The sequence below is a fragment of the Bos indicus x Bos taurus genome, chromosome 28 (assembly GCF_003369695.1).
Source record: "Bos indicus x Bos taurus breed Angus x Brahman F1 hybrid chromosome 28, Bos_hybrid_MaternalHap_v2.0, whole genome shotgun sequence".
NCBI classification, from domain to species: Eukaryota; Metazoa; Chordata; class Mammalia; order Artiodactyla; family Bovidae; genus Bos; species Bos indicus x Bos taurus.
This window is the reverse complement of record NC_040103.1, coordinates 35889785-35905273: the sequence shown is the minus strand read 5'-3', so window position 1 is coordinate 35905273 and position 15489 is coordinate 35889785. Positions and strand designations below refer to the sequence as shown.

Genomic DNA, 15489 nt, shown 5'->3' with positions numbered 1-15489 from the left:
AAGTAACAGTAAGCTCAAAAGAAAAATTATAGGTTTAAAGCCTTTTCTTTTTGCTGTCCCAGTGAAGATAAAACTTCCTTCTCCACACATTCCCTCACTGTCCAATAGTGAGGACTCTGCCCTTTCACTGCCGAGGGCCCAGATTTAATCCCTGGTCTGGGAACTCAGATCCTTCAAACCACGTGGTGCAGCCAAAATAATAAAAGTTAAAATTAAAAAAAAAGTTTAAGAAAACATCTCTCTTGTCCAAACACATAACAATATAGAACCAAAATAACAAGAACAAATGTATAGGAATACAAGAGATACTTCCATGGACTCAATACTAAACAGACGTGAAGCAGTCTGCAGGGTGGAAGCCTCAGCTCCCACGTGGGTCCTGAAGGAAATGGTGGTCACCAGGACTGTGACTCCTACAGGGTAGACGGGAGTCAAAGTTCTCCAGGTGAGACAGGGGCCGGAGGAGGATTCAAGTCACGTGCTGGTGATGCGCTTGGCAAGCTCAAGGGGCAGCGAGGAGGTTACAATGGCTGCAAGCAGAGGGAGCAAGAAGGGAAATCGCAAATGCAGTTGGAGAAGCATCAGCTTCAGTTCATTCAGCGACCCTCGCGGGTAAGGACTGTGGATTTTGTTCTAAGTGGGATGGGAAGTCATGACAAGTGGAAAGTGGGGAAGGCGACATAATCTCATGGATAGTTCAAAATGCTCGCTCTCCCCGTTATGTGGGAAGCAGGGAACAAGCACACCCGGTAGGACAGTGAGCGTCTGAAATAGTCCAGGGGCTAGATAATCGTTTCTTGGACTAAGATGATCCTGGTGGAAGCAGTATAAAGTGGTTAAGATTTAAGATATATTCTGGAGGAAAGAGCAATATTTGCTTAAATTTGGGATATGAGTTGTGAAAGAGAGAGAACGAGAAACCTCCAATGTTTCCACTTAAGTAACGGAATGAAAAGTGGTGTTACTGAAAGGAATAACATGAAAGAAATAGCTTGGATAAATCAACACTTCTGTTTGGGCCAAGTTAAGTTTGAGATGTCTGCTAGACATCCTACAGGCAATCGAATAAGAGTTCAGAGGAGAGACTAGAACTAAAATATAATTTTTTATAGGCATCACTGGATAGATATTTAAAGCCGTAAGAATGGATGAGAGCAGATAAAGAGTGGGTATAGGAAGGAACTAGAAGAGGTGGAAGGACAGAAGTCCAGCACATTCCAACATATAGACAGGAGAAGGACCCCCAAGGAGATGAGGACAAAAAAGCCTGTGAGGCAGGAGGACAACAAAAAGAGCCCAGTATCACAGAAACCAAGGCGAGAAAGCATTTTGGGGATTAAAGACAGGTCAACTGTGTCAAAGGCTACTGATGGGTCAACAGGATGAAGGCCGAATTGACCGCTGGATTCAACAACATGGAGGTCACCAACGACCTTGACAAAGGTGATTTCGTGAGTCTGTGAAAGGGAACACTTAGAAACCTTTAGAGGAAAATATAAAAGCATATCATTATTACTTTGGGGAAGGAAAGAATTTCTTCTATGAGACATAAAAAGAATATAAGAGACAACGTTGATGTATTTGAATACAGATTAAAGCTTAAAAATTTTCTCACACAAAAAAATACCACAAAGACAATTAAAAATCAGCAACCAACTGAGAGAAGATACTTGAGTATGCACAACTGTCAAATAACTGCACCAATTAATAAAAGCAATAGTAACAGTTAACATATACTGAAGGCTTATCTGCTATTCATGGTTCAACATATTTTACATGTATTGACTTATTAATGTCTAGAACAATCTTTCTTTACTAGAGTCCTGTGAGAGAAATAAGCCCTAGAAAACATAATTTGAATGGTGACTTTTTTCTCAGTTCTCTAAGAATGGTATACAGATAGCACTAGTCTAGATGCATTGTAGAAAAGTCAACTCATTACATACTATGTATCATTTCAAGCAACTATTGTCAAATAACTTGCTCTCAAGACCCCTTTATATTCTTTAAAAATATGGAGCATCTCAAAGAATTTTTGTTTATGTGGATTATACCTATCAATATTTACCATATTCAAAATTAAAACAGAAAATTGTAATATATATTTATTGAAAATAATAACATATCAGGACTCCCTTAGTGTCCAGTGGTTAAAACTCTGTGCTTCCACTGCAGGGAGCAGGGATTCAATCCCTGGTCAGGAACTAAGATCCCACATGCTGCAGGGCATGATCAAAAAAAGATAAAATAATAGCAAATCCATTACATAATAACATATACAGCACTTTTATAAAAAATAGCTATATATTCTAAAATAACAAATATTTAATTGGGAGAGTGGCTTCATTTTCCATTTTTGCAAATCCTTTGAATGTCCAGCTTAATAGAAAGCAGCTGGACTCTGCTGTAATACATAATTTTAGTTGAAGCATATGAAAAAAATTGACTTCACACAGATATATAATAGGAAAGAGAAGAAAAGAGAAAAATCCATGCCTTTTCAGATATTATAGATAATCTTTTATTATACCACACCAAAACTAAAGTGGTAGTTTCTTAAATGTTTGTTGTGATGTGAAACCTGAAACAATATCAGTGAATTTATTGTACTTTGTCCTATTAAAATTCATGGGTCATGTTAATCTCCTAGTTTTGGTCAATGTATCATGGTGACATAAGATGTAACCATTAGTGGAAGCTAGATGCAGCGTATAAGGGAAATTCTCTGAACAACTTTGCAACTCTTCTGTAAGTCTAAGGTTACCTCAAAATTAAAAATTAAAATTTCTAAGTAAAATAAAATTAAAATCCATTGGTTTATGTTGAACTTTGAAAGGATCTTTCACTCATGCATGATTTAGCAACTTTTCTCAATGTTCCTTTGGAAAATACTGGTCCATGGAGTCGAGCAGATCTTCCAAATGTGGACCCATTTTATTTTACAATATCATAAAATCATGTCTGTTAACATCACTTCAAACCTCAAAGAAAAGCCTCTACGTATTGGAAATCCAATAAGCTCATTGTGGCTGATATAAGTTTTCCAAAAATTCTAATTTTTGCTTGAAAGCTGGAATTTTATCACTGCCTTAAATTTTATCAGTTGTTTTCTTTGACGTGACAGAGTCATCTTATTAATTTTCAAATATGCAAGTTTGAAAAAAGACATCGTTTGTCAGTCTTCTTTCAAATAAAAATGGCATTCCATGACAAAGGAGGCTAGTTCAGCATATAACTCAAAAAATCACATCCTGCTTTTCCTCAGGACAGCCATCATACTTCAGTATGCAGCAGAAATGGTTTATGTAGCCTTCCAGTTTGTCACACAATAAAATAATAAGGTTTACTGTTTCATCAAGGAGTGAAACCACCATCAATTTTACTGTGAGTGTATGATGATGAAAAAATACAACCATTTCACTCCTACAAGACTGGAAAGAATAAAAATGTCTGATGGAAAAGTCTGCTTGTTGGAAAGGATATGGAACAACAATAATTCTTATAAATTGCTGATGGTAGAAGGTACTGATACAATCATTTTGATGATATTCGGCAAATATTTAGTAACGTTAAAAATGCTACACATTATTACAAAGCACTTCCAAGTACACATGCGCCCAGAAAAACCTGAAATAGAAGGTTCATGGAAACACTGTCCAAAATATTAAAAATCAGAAACAACATAAATGACCAGTAAAGGGAAACAGATAAATACATTTTGGTATGTTTTTATAATGCAGTACTCCATAGCAAGAAAAATAAATAGGTTTGAACAACACAGACATATCTCTCTAAAAAATGCAGAACCAATAAATTAAATTCAGACTGCATATAGTATAATGTCATTCATATAATGATTAAGCAACATACTGCTTACAAAATATATATTAAAGTACAGAAAAGATATAAGGATGGTACATTTTGTATTTATAATAGGCTTGCATATCGGGAGAGTGATGAGGAGTGAAATTTTAGAAAGATATTAAAGTGTACTTCACACTTTAATAAAAACGAAGAAGGGAGGACTTCCCTGGTGGTCCTGTAGCTAAGACTCTGCACTCCCAGTGTAGACGGTCGGGTTTGACTCCTGTTCAGGGAACTAAATTTATGTCACATGCTGCAACTAAGACCCGGCACAGCCAAATAAAGAATTTGTTTTTAAACAAAGAAGGCACCATTTTAACCGTTAGTAATATGGGTCCGTAAGTACATATTACACTACTTATTATTTTTGTCTATATGTTTAAATATTTTACAGTGAGAAATTTTTAAGGCTTTCTTTTAAAAAAAAAAAAGATGAGACATGAATAAACCAAGTTCTCAATCTAAGACATTAATAAAAGAAAATAAAAAGAGAAAATAATTACCAAAGAAAAAACTAATATTAGTGAATATATGACATATATATTATAAATACAACCAAACATTTGTTCTTTGAAAAAATTTAATATGATAGGAAATCACCCAGCATGCTTAAATTAAGTTAAAACATATATATAAACATATACATGTTTATATATATATATTATGTGTGTATATATAATATATACATGGAATTAGGAATAAAAAAGAGAGTGTAAAACATGAACTGATTAAAAGAGAGTATCAGGGACTTCCCTCGTGGTACAGTAAACGAGAATTCGCCTGCCAACGTGGGGGACATGGGTTTGATCCCTGACCCAGAAGATTTCTGCATGCCATGGAGCAATTAAGCCCCTGTACCACAGTGACTGAAACCTGCACACCCTGGAGCCTGTGCTCTGCAAAAAAAGAAACCACCACATCGAGAGCCTGCCAACCACAACAAAGAGGAGCCCTCACTCTCTGCAACTAGAGAAAGCTGGCAGCAGGAACAAAGACCCAGCACAGACAAAACCAAATAAATAAATAAAAGAGAATATCATATACTATTCCGTATTAACAAATTTGAAAATATAGATATAGGCATAAATCTTCATAATCTTAAATTAGACAGTGGTTTCTTAGATATGACACCAAACGCATAAACAGCAAAAAACATATATACGATTTGGATGTCATCAAAATTTGATACTTAAAACTTTTGTTTTTCAAAGGACACCATCAAGACAGTAAAAGGGCAGCTCAAGGAGTGGGAGTAAATATTTGCAGATCATATATCTGATAAAGAACTTGTGTCTGGAGTACATAAAAATTCTTACAACTCAATAATAAAAGGACAATTCAGTCAAAAAATGGGCAAAGGATCTAGACATTTCTCTAAAGAAGATATACAGGTGTCCAATAGGCACAAGAAAAGATGCTCAACATCTTTACTCATCAGGAAAACACAAACCAAAACCACAATGACATAACACTTCACACCTCCCAGGATGGATTTAACCAAAAAGATAAATAATAACGAGTATTGGTGAGGGTGTGGAGAAATTGGAGCTCTTACCCACTGCTTGTGGAACATTAAAATGGTGCAACTGTTTTGGAAAACAATCTACAATTCCCCAAGTTATTAAACATAAAGTTATCAGAAGATCTGGCAGTCCCACTCATAGCTACACACCCAAGAGAAATGAAAACATACATCCACTCAGAAACTTGCACATGAGTGTTTACAGAAGCATTATTCACAATAGTCAAAAGTGAAAACCCAAATATCCTTTAAGAGATGAATGGATAAACAAAATGTGATACATTCATATAATGGAACCTTATTCAGCCATAAAAAGAATGACATACGGATATATGCTACATTGTGGATGGACCTTGAAAACATTATGCTAAGTGCAGGAAGCCAGTCACGAAAGTCCACATATTATATTATTCCATCCATATGAAAGTCCAGAATAGGGAAATCCAGAGACCTAAAGAAGACTGCATGCTAAGTCACTTCAGTCATGTCTGACTCTTTGCAGCCCTATAGACTGTAGCCCGCCAGGCTCCTCTATCCATGGGATTCTCCAGGCAAGAATATTGGAGTGGGTTGCCATGCCCTCCTCCAGGGGATCTTCCCAACCCAGGGATCGGACCTGTGTCTCTTATGTCTCCTGCATTGGCAGCCAAGTTCTTTACCACTAGCACCACCTGGGAAGCCCCTAAAGAAGATTAGTGGTTACTAAAGGCTGGAGCAGGGATAAAGGGGCCTGGAGGGTACTAGTGACTTGTATGGTTTATGAATTATGTCTCAATAAAGTTGTTCTGGACAACAACAACAAGAAAAACTCTCCTGGTAATTATTTGACAAGGTAATTTTAAAAATTAGTTAAGGTACAGAAGTCTAAACAAGAAATGGACAAACTTAACCTAACCGACAACTATAGAACAGTCCACACTATAATGGAACACTTTCTTTCGAGTGCACACAGAGCACTCACCTGGATAGACTACATTCTCAGCCATTATAAAAGAAACAACAAGTTTTAAACGTTTGAAATCATTTATGGAATGTATAGGGAACCCAACCATGGTGGCCAGATAATAAGCATATCCATGCGATGGTAAGATAAAAATAAATGCTCCCTGAGGCCCCGAATCATGTCATTTTGAAAGGACAGGCGGGAAACAGGTGTGGAAATGCACCTGAAGAATTTAAACCCCAAAGCTAAATGCAGAATCTGGTTTCAAATGAGAGAATCCTAGGAAGCTTTGCTAGTTTTTAATGTGAGAAAACCTGGAAAGCAGTGATGCTACTAGCCACTCCGAGAGATAACAGAGGGGCCGGCAGCTGCCTGCAACCTGCTACTTCAGCATGACTCCACTAAGGAGAGTTGAGACCTGGCGTCAGGTTACAGGGAGTCACGAGATAACCAGGTGGTGGCCTTTCTCAGAAACTGCCCCTGCTGACCTCCGGGTGGAAGAGGAGGCAGTGAGGTGGACAGGGAAGAAGGGAGGTGGCAGGCATGAACACCTCTCAAGCAAGAGGAGAAAATACAACCCGAGCAGCTCAGCCTGGCATGCCCAGCTGGGGTCCTGCAGCAGGCAGGAGAAGCCAGAGTTGAGCAAAACTCCATCTGTTTAATCAGTCCCTGGGCTGCAGGAAATAAACTTACAGTTACCAGGGAAGAAAGAGGGGGTGGGGTAAACTGGGAGACTGGAACTGACATACACATTCCTATATATAAAATGGATAACTAATAAGGGTCTATTGTAGAGCACAGGGAACTCTGCTCAACACTCTGTAATGCCCTGTGTGGGAGAAGAATCTTTTAAGAAAAGTGGATATATGTGTGTGCATAACTGATTCACTTTGCTGTACACCTGAAATTAACACAGCACTGTAAATCATCTACACTCCAAAAAACTTTTTTTTTACCTAGAGAAAAATATACAGCCCATGAGCTCTTGGCAGCATCCAGGAAAATGGTGAGGGGTAGGCAGGCAAGAGAATCCCATCCTTGTGGGCCAAGCTCTTCAGGTACTTGCAGAAACTCTCTCCCTCTTTATATGTCCCTCCTTAGCCCTGTAGGCGGAGAAGGCAATGGCACCCCACTCCAGTACTCTTGCCTGGAAAATTCCACGACGGAGGAGCCTGGTAGGCTGCAGTCCATGGGGTCTCTAAGAGTCGGACACGACTGAGTAACTTCACTTTCCCTTTTCACTTTCATGCATTGGAGAAGGAAATGGCAACCCACTCCAGTATTCCTGCCTGGAGAATCCCAGGGGCGAGGAAGCCTGGTGGGCAGCCGTGCATGCGGTCGCACAGAGTCAGACACGACTAAAGCGACTTAGCATCAGCAGCAGCAGCCTTGTAGGAGGATCCCCGTCAACATTACTACTATCAAACTTCTTTAACTTTTGCCAGTATTATTGTTTTAATTGGCAATGACATACTTTACTAGTGATGCTGAAGACCTTTCCTCATGGTCATTGTGGATTTGAAATTTCCCTCTTGTGAATGGCTTGTTCATATCTTTCCTCCATTTTTCTACTATTTTTCTTTTGCTGACTGGGGAAGTTTCTTTCATCTCTGGATACAAGTCCTTTGCCTGTTACAAATGTTGCAAATATTTTCCTCTCATTTATCTCTCCTGTTTTTCTTTTTAAACTCAGTTTGGTACCTTTTATAAAGATTTTAAAAATTTAGTCATATTTATCTTTATTTTCCTTATTTTTCTTGTTGTGTCTTATTTTAAGAAAGCCTTCACTCTCCCCAATATGCTCTCATTTTTTCCTCGATTACTTCTAGAATTTTGTTTTTGTTTTTTCTGCATTGGTCTTTAGTCACCTGGAATATGTTGTTTCACCATAAGAGTAGCTGTGAGAAGGAGGAAGATGCTGTGCACTCAAGTGTGGGGACCTGGAGCCCCAACAAACCTGGACCCGGATTCTAACTCTACCTCAATTCAAACAGAGATAATCACCTATTTTGTTAATTTGACGACACACATCTTAAAAGTTTCTGAAATCAGGATGTGTCTTATAAACAATGGTGTATCATGGTTTCACTTACAGCTTTCTTAGCAGTATATAAAAATAGTGTGTCTTTCAAGCTCTGGCATCTTAGATTTCATGAATCTAAGGTGGGCATGCTGATTTTCTTCAACTCCCTTTTTAGATTTCTCTGTTAGGTTCAACAGTTTTTCAGTAGATCCACTTAAAGGCAATGAGTTTGTAGGAACATTGGGGAATCAGGGGCTTGGAAGCCCTGGATTTGGGGGCTGTAACTCTTCAATTGCCCATCTTAGATTTCTTGAAACACAAAGGACCCAACCTCAGGTCCCTAAGGGGGTGAGATAAACAGGCACTTCATGGGCCCAGGATGGGTGAGACATTCCATCTAGGTGAGTTCACCTTCATTCCAGAGAAAGAAGCTACTCTGAGGCCTCATTCTTCCTGCAATCCTGGGCCTTCCTCCTTAGCCTCCAGAACCTGAGCCTCCATTCCAGGAGGAACAGAGGGCTCCTTCAGGCCCCCTTCCCTAAAACCTTCAGTGGGACAAGGCCATACCTTCAGTTGTCTGCCATATCCAGGATGCTCAGAGCTGACAGTTAAGGGCTCTGTCTAAGGCTGACCTCTGTCCACATTCAACAAGACTGCACCCTCACCCCTGAGGACACCCACACCTGCTGGGCACCAGAAGCGATTAAGGCCATGCCCCCACATCCTCTCACAACAGCTTCTGCCTGGCTCCTCCCACTGCCTACCTGGTGAGTCTGTAGTTTTGCAGCTTCTGCAAATGCTGGAGACAGGGAGCCGAGGGCTCTGACAGAGCTGCCTCTGTCAGAACCCTGGCATTGGGCTCAGGGAAGGCCAGGAGGACAGGGAGAGAGCCAGGGGGCTGCAGAGGCCCCCGGCCAGAGCCAGCGTGAGAACTTTGTGCACTTCAGCCTCACTGCCACCCAGAAAGCCCCTGCCTCATCCCAGATGAGGGGAAGCAGAGTGACACCCCAAAGAGTTACAGTCCCCAAATCCAGGGCTTCCATGCCCTTGATTTCCCAGCGTTCCTACATACTCACTGTCCTCTAAGTGGAGCTACTGGAAAACTGTTGGAACTAAGAGAGAAATTTAAAAAGGGAGTTGAAGAAAATCAGCATGCCAACTGCATATGACAGCAAGAACAGGGATGGGACAGGAGACAGCTTCAAACACGGATTTCCCTTGATGTTTAATAACTTCTGTGTGATGTGCTGAGAATCCAAACAATGAATGGTATGCTGCTGGGTTGGCCAAATCATTTGTACAAGGGGGCACAGAGAGGGGATAAAATATTTCTCACTTTCCCCTCAGAGGAAAAAATGTGGAGAACTAGCAGTACAAAGTGGAGTTAGTGTCCAAGTAATTATTGTTGTTATGACTTGATTATAGAACCACTATTGGCATAAAAAATAAGTCTTGAGAGATAACTAAACAAAATCAACCCAAAATTCTTGATTATACCAACAAAACCATGGAGAGGGATATTAAAATAAAAAACAAGGATATTTTATCTTTATCATTCCTGATAAAGATAAAATGGGTTCAAGTATATATTTTTAAAGCTTTAAACGAATATACGCTATTTAATATACACTTTTCAGTCGACTCCCTTAAAAAAAAAACGGTAGTATCAAATGAGGGGGAAAGAAAAGATACAAGGAAATGAACACTAGGCAGATGCAAAGGAAAAAAGCAGAGTCAGTCAACCTAAAAATCGAAGTCAAAACCCTAAAACAAGAAATGAGAAGGAAGGGCTTACCCAGCGTCCAGTGGTTAAGACTCCGCCTTCCAATGCAAGGGGTGTGGGTTTGACGTGGTCATGTATGGATGTGAGAGTTGGACTGTGAAGAAGGCTGAGCACCGAAGATTTGATGATTTTGAACTGTAGTGTTGGAGAAGACTCTTGAGAGTCCCTTGGACTGCAAGGAGATCCAACCAATCCATTCTGAAGATCAGCCCTGGGATTTCTTTGGAAGGAATGATACTAAAGCTGAAACTCCAGTACTTTGGCCACCAGTTGACTCATTGGAGAAGACTCTGATGCTGGGAGGGATTGGGGGCAGGAGGAGAAGGGGACGACAGAGGATGAGATGGCTGGATGGCATCACTGACTCGATGGACGTGAGTCTGAGTGAACTCCGGGAGTTGGTGATAGACAGGGAGGCCTGGTGTGCTGCGATTCATGGGGTCGCAAAGAGTCGGACACGACTGAGCGACTGATCTCTGATCTGGTGAGCTAAGGTCCCACAAGGTATGCAGGACAGAGCAACCAACGTGGCTAGAAAAGAACACCTCTATGCAAAATTACAGCAACAACTGGTCACATCTTGCACCACATACAAAGATTAACTCAAATGGATCATAGACCCAAAATGTAAAGCCTAAAAGGAATTTTAAAAATAAAATGGTGAATTGTATGTTAAAAAAAAAAAAAAAAGAAATGAGAAGGAAATGAGTTGTAAGTACGAGTGAAAAGGTGACAGAATTCCCACCACTTGGCGGCTCGGGTGGTAAACGATCCACGGGCAATGGAGGAGACTGGGGTTCAGTCCCTCGGTGGGGAAGGTCCCTGGGGAAGGGAATGGCTACCCTCTCCAGTATTCTTGCCTGGAGAATTACAGGAACAGAGGAGCCTGATGGGCTACGTCCACGGGGTCACAAAGAGTCAGATACGACCGAGTGACTAACACTTTTCATATATTACAGACTATAGTTCAGCTTCTACAATATATATCACGAAACACAAGTATACTGAGACTGTTAGACTTCTACTGAAGATTTTCAACGTCTAGGGGAGAGGTCACACTGCACAGCTCACACCGTGCGCGTGCGTGCTCAGTCGCTCAGTCATGTGCGCATGCGTGCTCAGTCGCTCAGTCATGTCCGACTCTGTGTGAACCCGCAGACTACAGCCCACCAGGCTCCTCTGTCCATGGGATTTCCTAGGCAAGAATCCTGGAATGGTTTGCCATTTCCTTCTCCAGGGGATCTTCCCAACCCAGGGATCAAGCCCATGTCTCCTGCGTGGCAGGCAGATTTATCACTGAGTCACCTGGGAATCCCACAACTCACAGCCTTCTACTCAAAAGAGAAATCCTTTAATACCTGTCTCCTCAGTCAAGCCCCTCTGACACACCAAGCACACCAGGGTCTCAGCTGCTCCCCGCCCACAGCTGGCCCCAACCACAATCCTCAGGTTTTCTTCACTTGCTAGGATGGACACGGCGCAGCCCCAGCCATGCTGACACGGCACATGCAGGCTAATGGAGGAGACAGACTGTACACAAGCAAACAGACGTGAGGGAAAAAGAAGACGATAACCTCCAAGGCAGATTCACAGGGACAGAAAGCAGATCAGTGCTTGCCAGGGGCTGTGGGAGGGAAGGATGGGGAATGACCGAGTAATGGATATGGGCTTTCCTTCTGGGGTGATGTACATGACGTGGGTGGTGGTTGCACAATATTCTAAACGTCACTGAACTGCACACTTTAAAATGGTTAAAATAGTAACCTTTATGTTGTGTATGCTGCTGCTGCTGCTAAGTTGCGTCAGTCGTGTCCAACTCTGTGTGACCCCATAGACGGAAGCCCACCAAGCTTCCCCATCCCTAGGATTCTCCAGGCAAGAACACTGGAGTGGGTTGCCACTGCCTTCTCCAATGCATGAAAGTGAAAAGTGAAAGGAAAGTCGCTCAGTCGAGTCCCACTCTTAGCGACCCCATGGACTGCAGCCCACCAGGCTCCTCTATCCATGGGATTTTCCAGGCAAGAGTACTGGAGTGGGGTGCCATTGCCTTCTCTGTTATGTTGTGTATATTTTACCACACAAAAAAAGAAAAATGATACTTTCAGATGAGGTAAAGTGCTTTGAGGGAAGTCAGGCTGGATGTTATAATAAAGACAAGGGTGGGGCTCCTTAAGGGCAAAGAGTCAGTGAAGAGCTCAACATTTAACTGAGAAATGAACAGAGGGGAGAACCCAGGCTCATGAGGATTTGGGAAAAGAGCATTCCGCGCAGAGGGACTCCAAAGAGGGAGAAACTGGGTTGGAGAATGGGTAGAGGCCCTCAAGAAGCATTTGTGTTCCTTTGAGTGGATGGAAGCCACTGGGGCACGGAGGTCCCTGAGCTTAGTGTGTTGAAAGGGCACTTTGGCTACTCTGCAGAGAAAGGTCACAGGGCATGAGCCTGAGACAGGGGGACCACTGAGAAGATGGATGCATTGGGAATGTCTGCAGGCTAGTACAGGTTCCCACGCCCGGAAAGGGAACACACTGAGGCTAGGAGGGTCTAGGCCCAGCAGGTGAGGTTGCCATGGTTACTGGAAGGTTCCCAGGAAACAGAGACAAGGTGGATGTCCAGGGAGAAAGACTGTGTCCCACAAGTTTCATTAGAGCATGGACCAGGCCCACCTGGGCACCAAGTCCAGGGCAGATGTGCAGTGGGAATGGCTGAGAGCTCAGACGGGATGCTGGATCGGGTGTCTCCCTCTAGCCCCAGGTCAGGGCTGCTTGTAGGAGTGGCATAGGATGGGAGGACAGAGAGAGGTGGGCCTAACAGGTGGGAGCTGCCTCTTGACCCTTGGGGAACGGAAGCAGTAGGGGCTGGACAGCCAGACCTACAGTCTCCCATAGGCCAGACTGAGGGGCAGGCACAAGGCTGGCTGGGTGGTTGAGAATAAGGCACTTCCGTGAGGCTGCAGGTCTGGCTTGCAGTGTGGCCAATGTCAGCCACATGAAAGGAGAGAGCAGGAAGGAGAGTGGGGGAAGAGGTCTGGACCCCAGGAAGAGGATGTCCAGACAGATAAGGAGATGGTCACGGAGAAACCAATTTAACACTGACAGGGACTGCCAATCGTGGCCAGAACCAGCAAGACCAGGTGGAGAGGCTTCCTGGGTCACCGCAGCAGTAGGAACACATGTGTCCTGAATCCAGTGTTCCAGGTGACACACAGCTCTAGCCCCAAGAAAACCCAGAAAGGGCCAGGAGGTTGTGAAGGCTGCAAGAACCCACATCACATGTGAGGAGCTGCAGTCACCATCATGCTTGATGGCTGTGGCTTAAATCTAGCAGAATGTAATGTAACACGCCTTCCCAGAGTCTCAACAAACAACACAATTTTCCATCAGACATCAATTTTGCCAGAAACATGAAAAACTAGCAAATATGATGGGAAATGGGAAAACAACATAGGCTAAGGGTCTGTACCTTCTACAACAGGGCAGAACACCAGAAGCGTCTCAGCAAAGTACAAAGCTAAACCAAAAAGACACACCTGCATGATCAGGGGAGTGAGATGCGCCCAGCCATGACCATCCTCTTTCAGCCCAGCTCACTTCTGGGGACCCTCCCAGGACCAGAACAACCACCGAGTTTCTGTAAACCGGAATAATCCATATCACCAGTGTTCATCCCTACCCTCTGCAGGTGCAACTGGAAAGCTGAGACGTTCTCGGGGTCAGGATGCACCATGCCCTGCCTGAGTCCTAAGGACAGCAAGGTCAGGCCTGCTAGGAGCTGAGAAGTGTCCTCAGAAGAGAGAGGGTGGGATGGAGTTCTCCAGGGACCAATGGGACTTGGGAGATCAACAGGCAGGAGGAGGTTTGAGGTCATTCCAGGCTGACGGGAACTAAGCTGTGCTCAGGGATCCCAAGAGTCTGGCATGTACAACAGGGCACAGCAGGCGCTTCCTTCAGGACAGACTGGAGGGAGGGAGGCACCAGCTGGGAAGGAAGTGTCTGTGAAAGGAAGGAAAAGATCCAGCTGATAGAGCCTGTGCCCACACACCCTGCCCTGAGCCACCCCATGGCTGCTTCTTTCCCAAGCCTCACTCCTGACACTCCAGTTGGCATGCTCTCTTGGATCTGATCTGTTTACCCATGGATTCAAGAGCTGAAGCTCTGTCCAGTTCACCAAGATCAGAGCTTAGCAATGCTGGCTAAAGGTATGAATGAATGAACAAATGAATACACGCACAGACCATCCATTGAATTGAAGCACTGAGTTCAGAAGTGAATGAATAGAAAAACATCAGTCACTGGACCATGGTCAAAGTCACAGGATATTCATCCTGACTCCATTTTTAGCAGCTAGGTGACTTTGGAGGATTGGGCTGTGGCTTCCTCATCTGAGACTGGATCACAGGACTATGGGGGCATTCAGTGAGGGCAAGCACATGGTAAATATTAAAGGTCTCGGACAGGTGGGATGTTTGTTGCAACCCTTTATCAAGATTCCAGGACAAGAAGCAGACAATGTGCACCCAGACCCATACCAAGAAGCTCTTCAGCCTCTGGGGCTGAGCCTGCCCCCAGGGCTTCCCCGAGGTCTTCCCAGACAGCTCGGGGACTGCAGAAAAGAGCTGACATCTGAGCGGGATTCTGACCTGGAATACACACACTCCTCCTCGTCTCCATTCTTTATAAATCAGAAAATTAACTATCTGGAAAAGAGTCTTCTGCACCAGAAACCCAAATGAGCTTAATGTATAATTTATGCATGAAAATGTAGATGTCAACGTGTGACAAATCGTAGTAAAAATATTTTTGTAGTTAAAGTTTTAGGCATCTGTCTTCCTCCCAGGAGAGTCACGGTATCGATGACATGTGGCCCCAGGGCTCTGGGCGGGTCGGGCAGGAAAGTGGCCTGTCTTTTTCACCAGCAGTGATGAAGCTGCCAGTGCAGTCCCAGCCTTGGCATGAGCCACAGGCAGCCAAGTCACAGCTTTGCCTCCCTGGGGTCCTACCACGTCTTGCTCAAAACGGGGATTTCATACTCTATGACAACTCTGTGTTAGACCCAAGGGTGGAAGACAGGATGGAGAATGATCTCACTCCTGGAGCTTTGAGTCCCCTGGGAGAGCCAAGCAAGCAAAGGATCAAAGACACTGACAGTGTGCCAAGTGCTAGGGCAGGGATGGGTCCAAGCAGTCACCAAGGAGCAAGTACTTCCTGTGCCAAGAGCATCCCCAAGAGACTGCAAGAGGCAGGAGTCTGTCAGGAGGACAAAGGCAGGAGAACATTCCTCAAGAGAAGAATCATGTGTGTAAAGAGAGAGGCTACAGCAAGATGGCCAGATGGGTGCAGGTGCAGCCTGCAGAACAT

General features: G+C 43.4%; 1 protein-coding gene across 1 annotated transcript in view; it reads right to left on the bottom strand.

The window, feature by feature from the left end:
* The window catches only part of SH2D4B (SH2 domain containing 4B), an 84853-nt gene that overhangs the window by 67345 nt on the left and 2019 nt on the right, over window positions 1-15489 (bottom strand). The window lies entirely within an intron of this gene.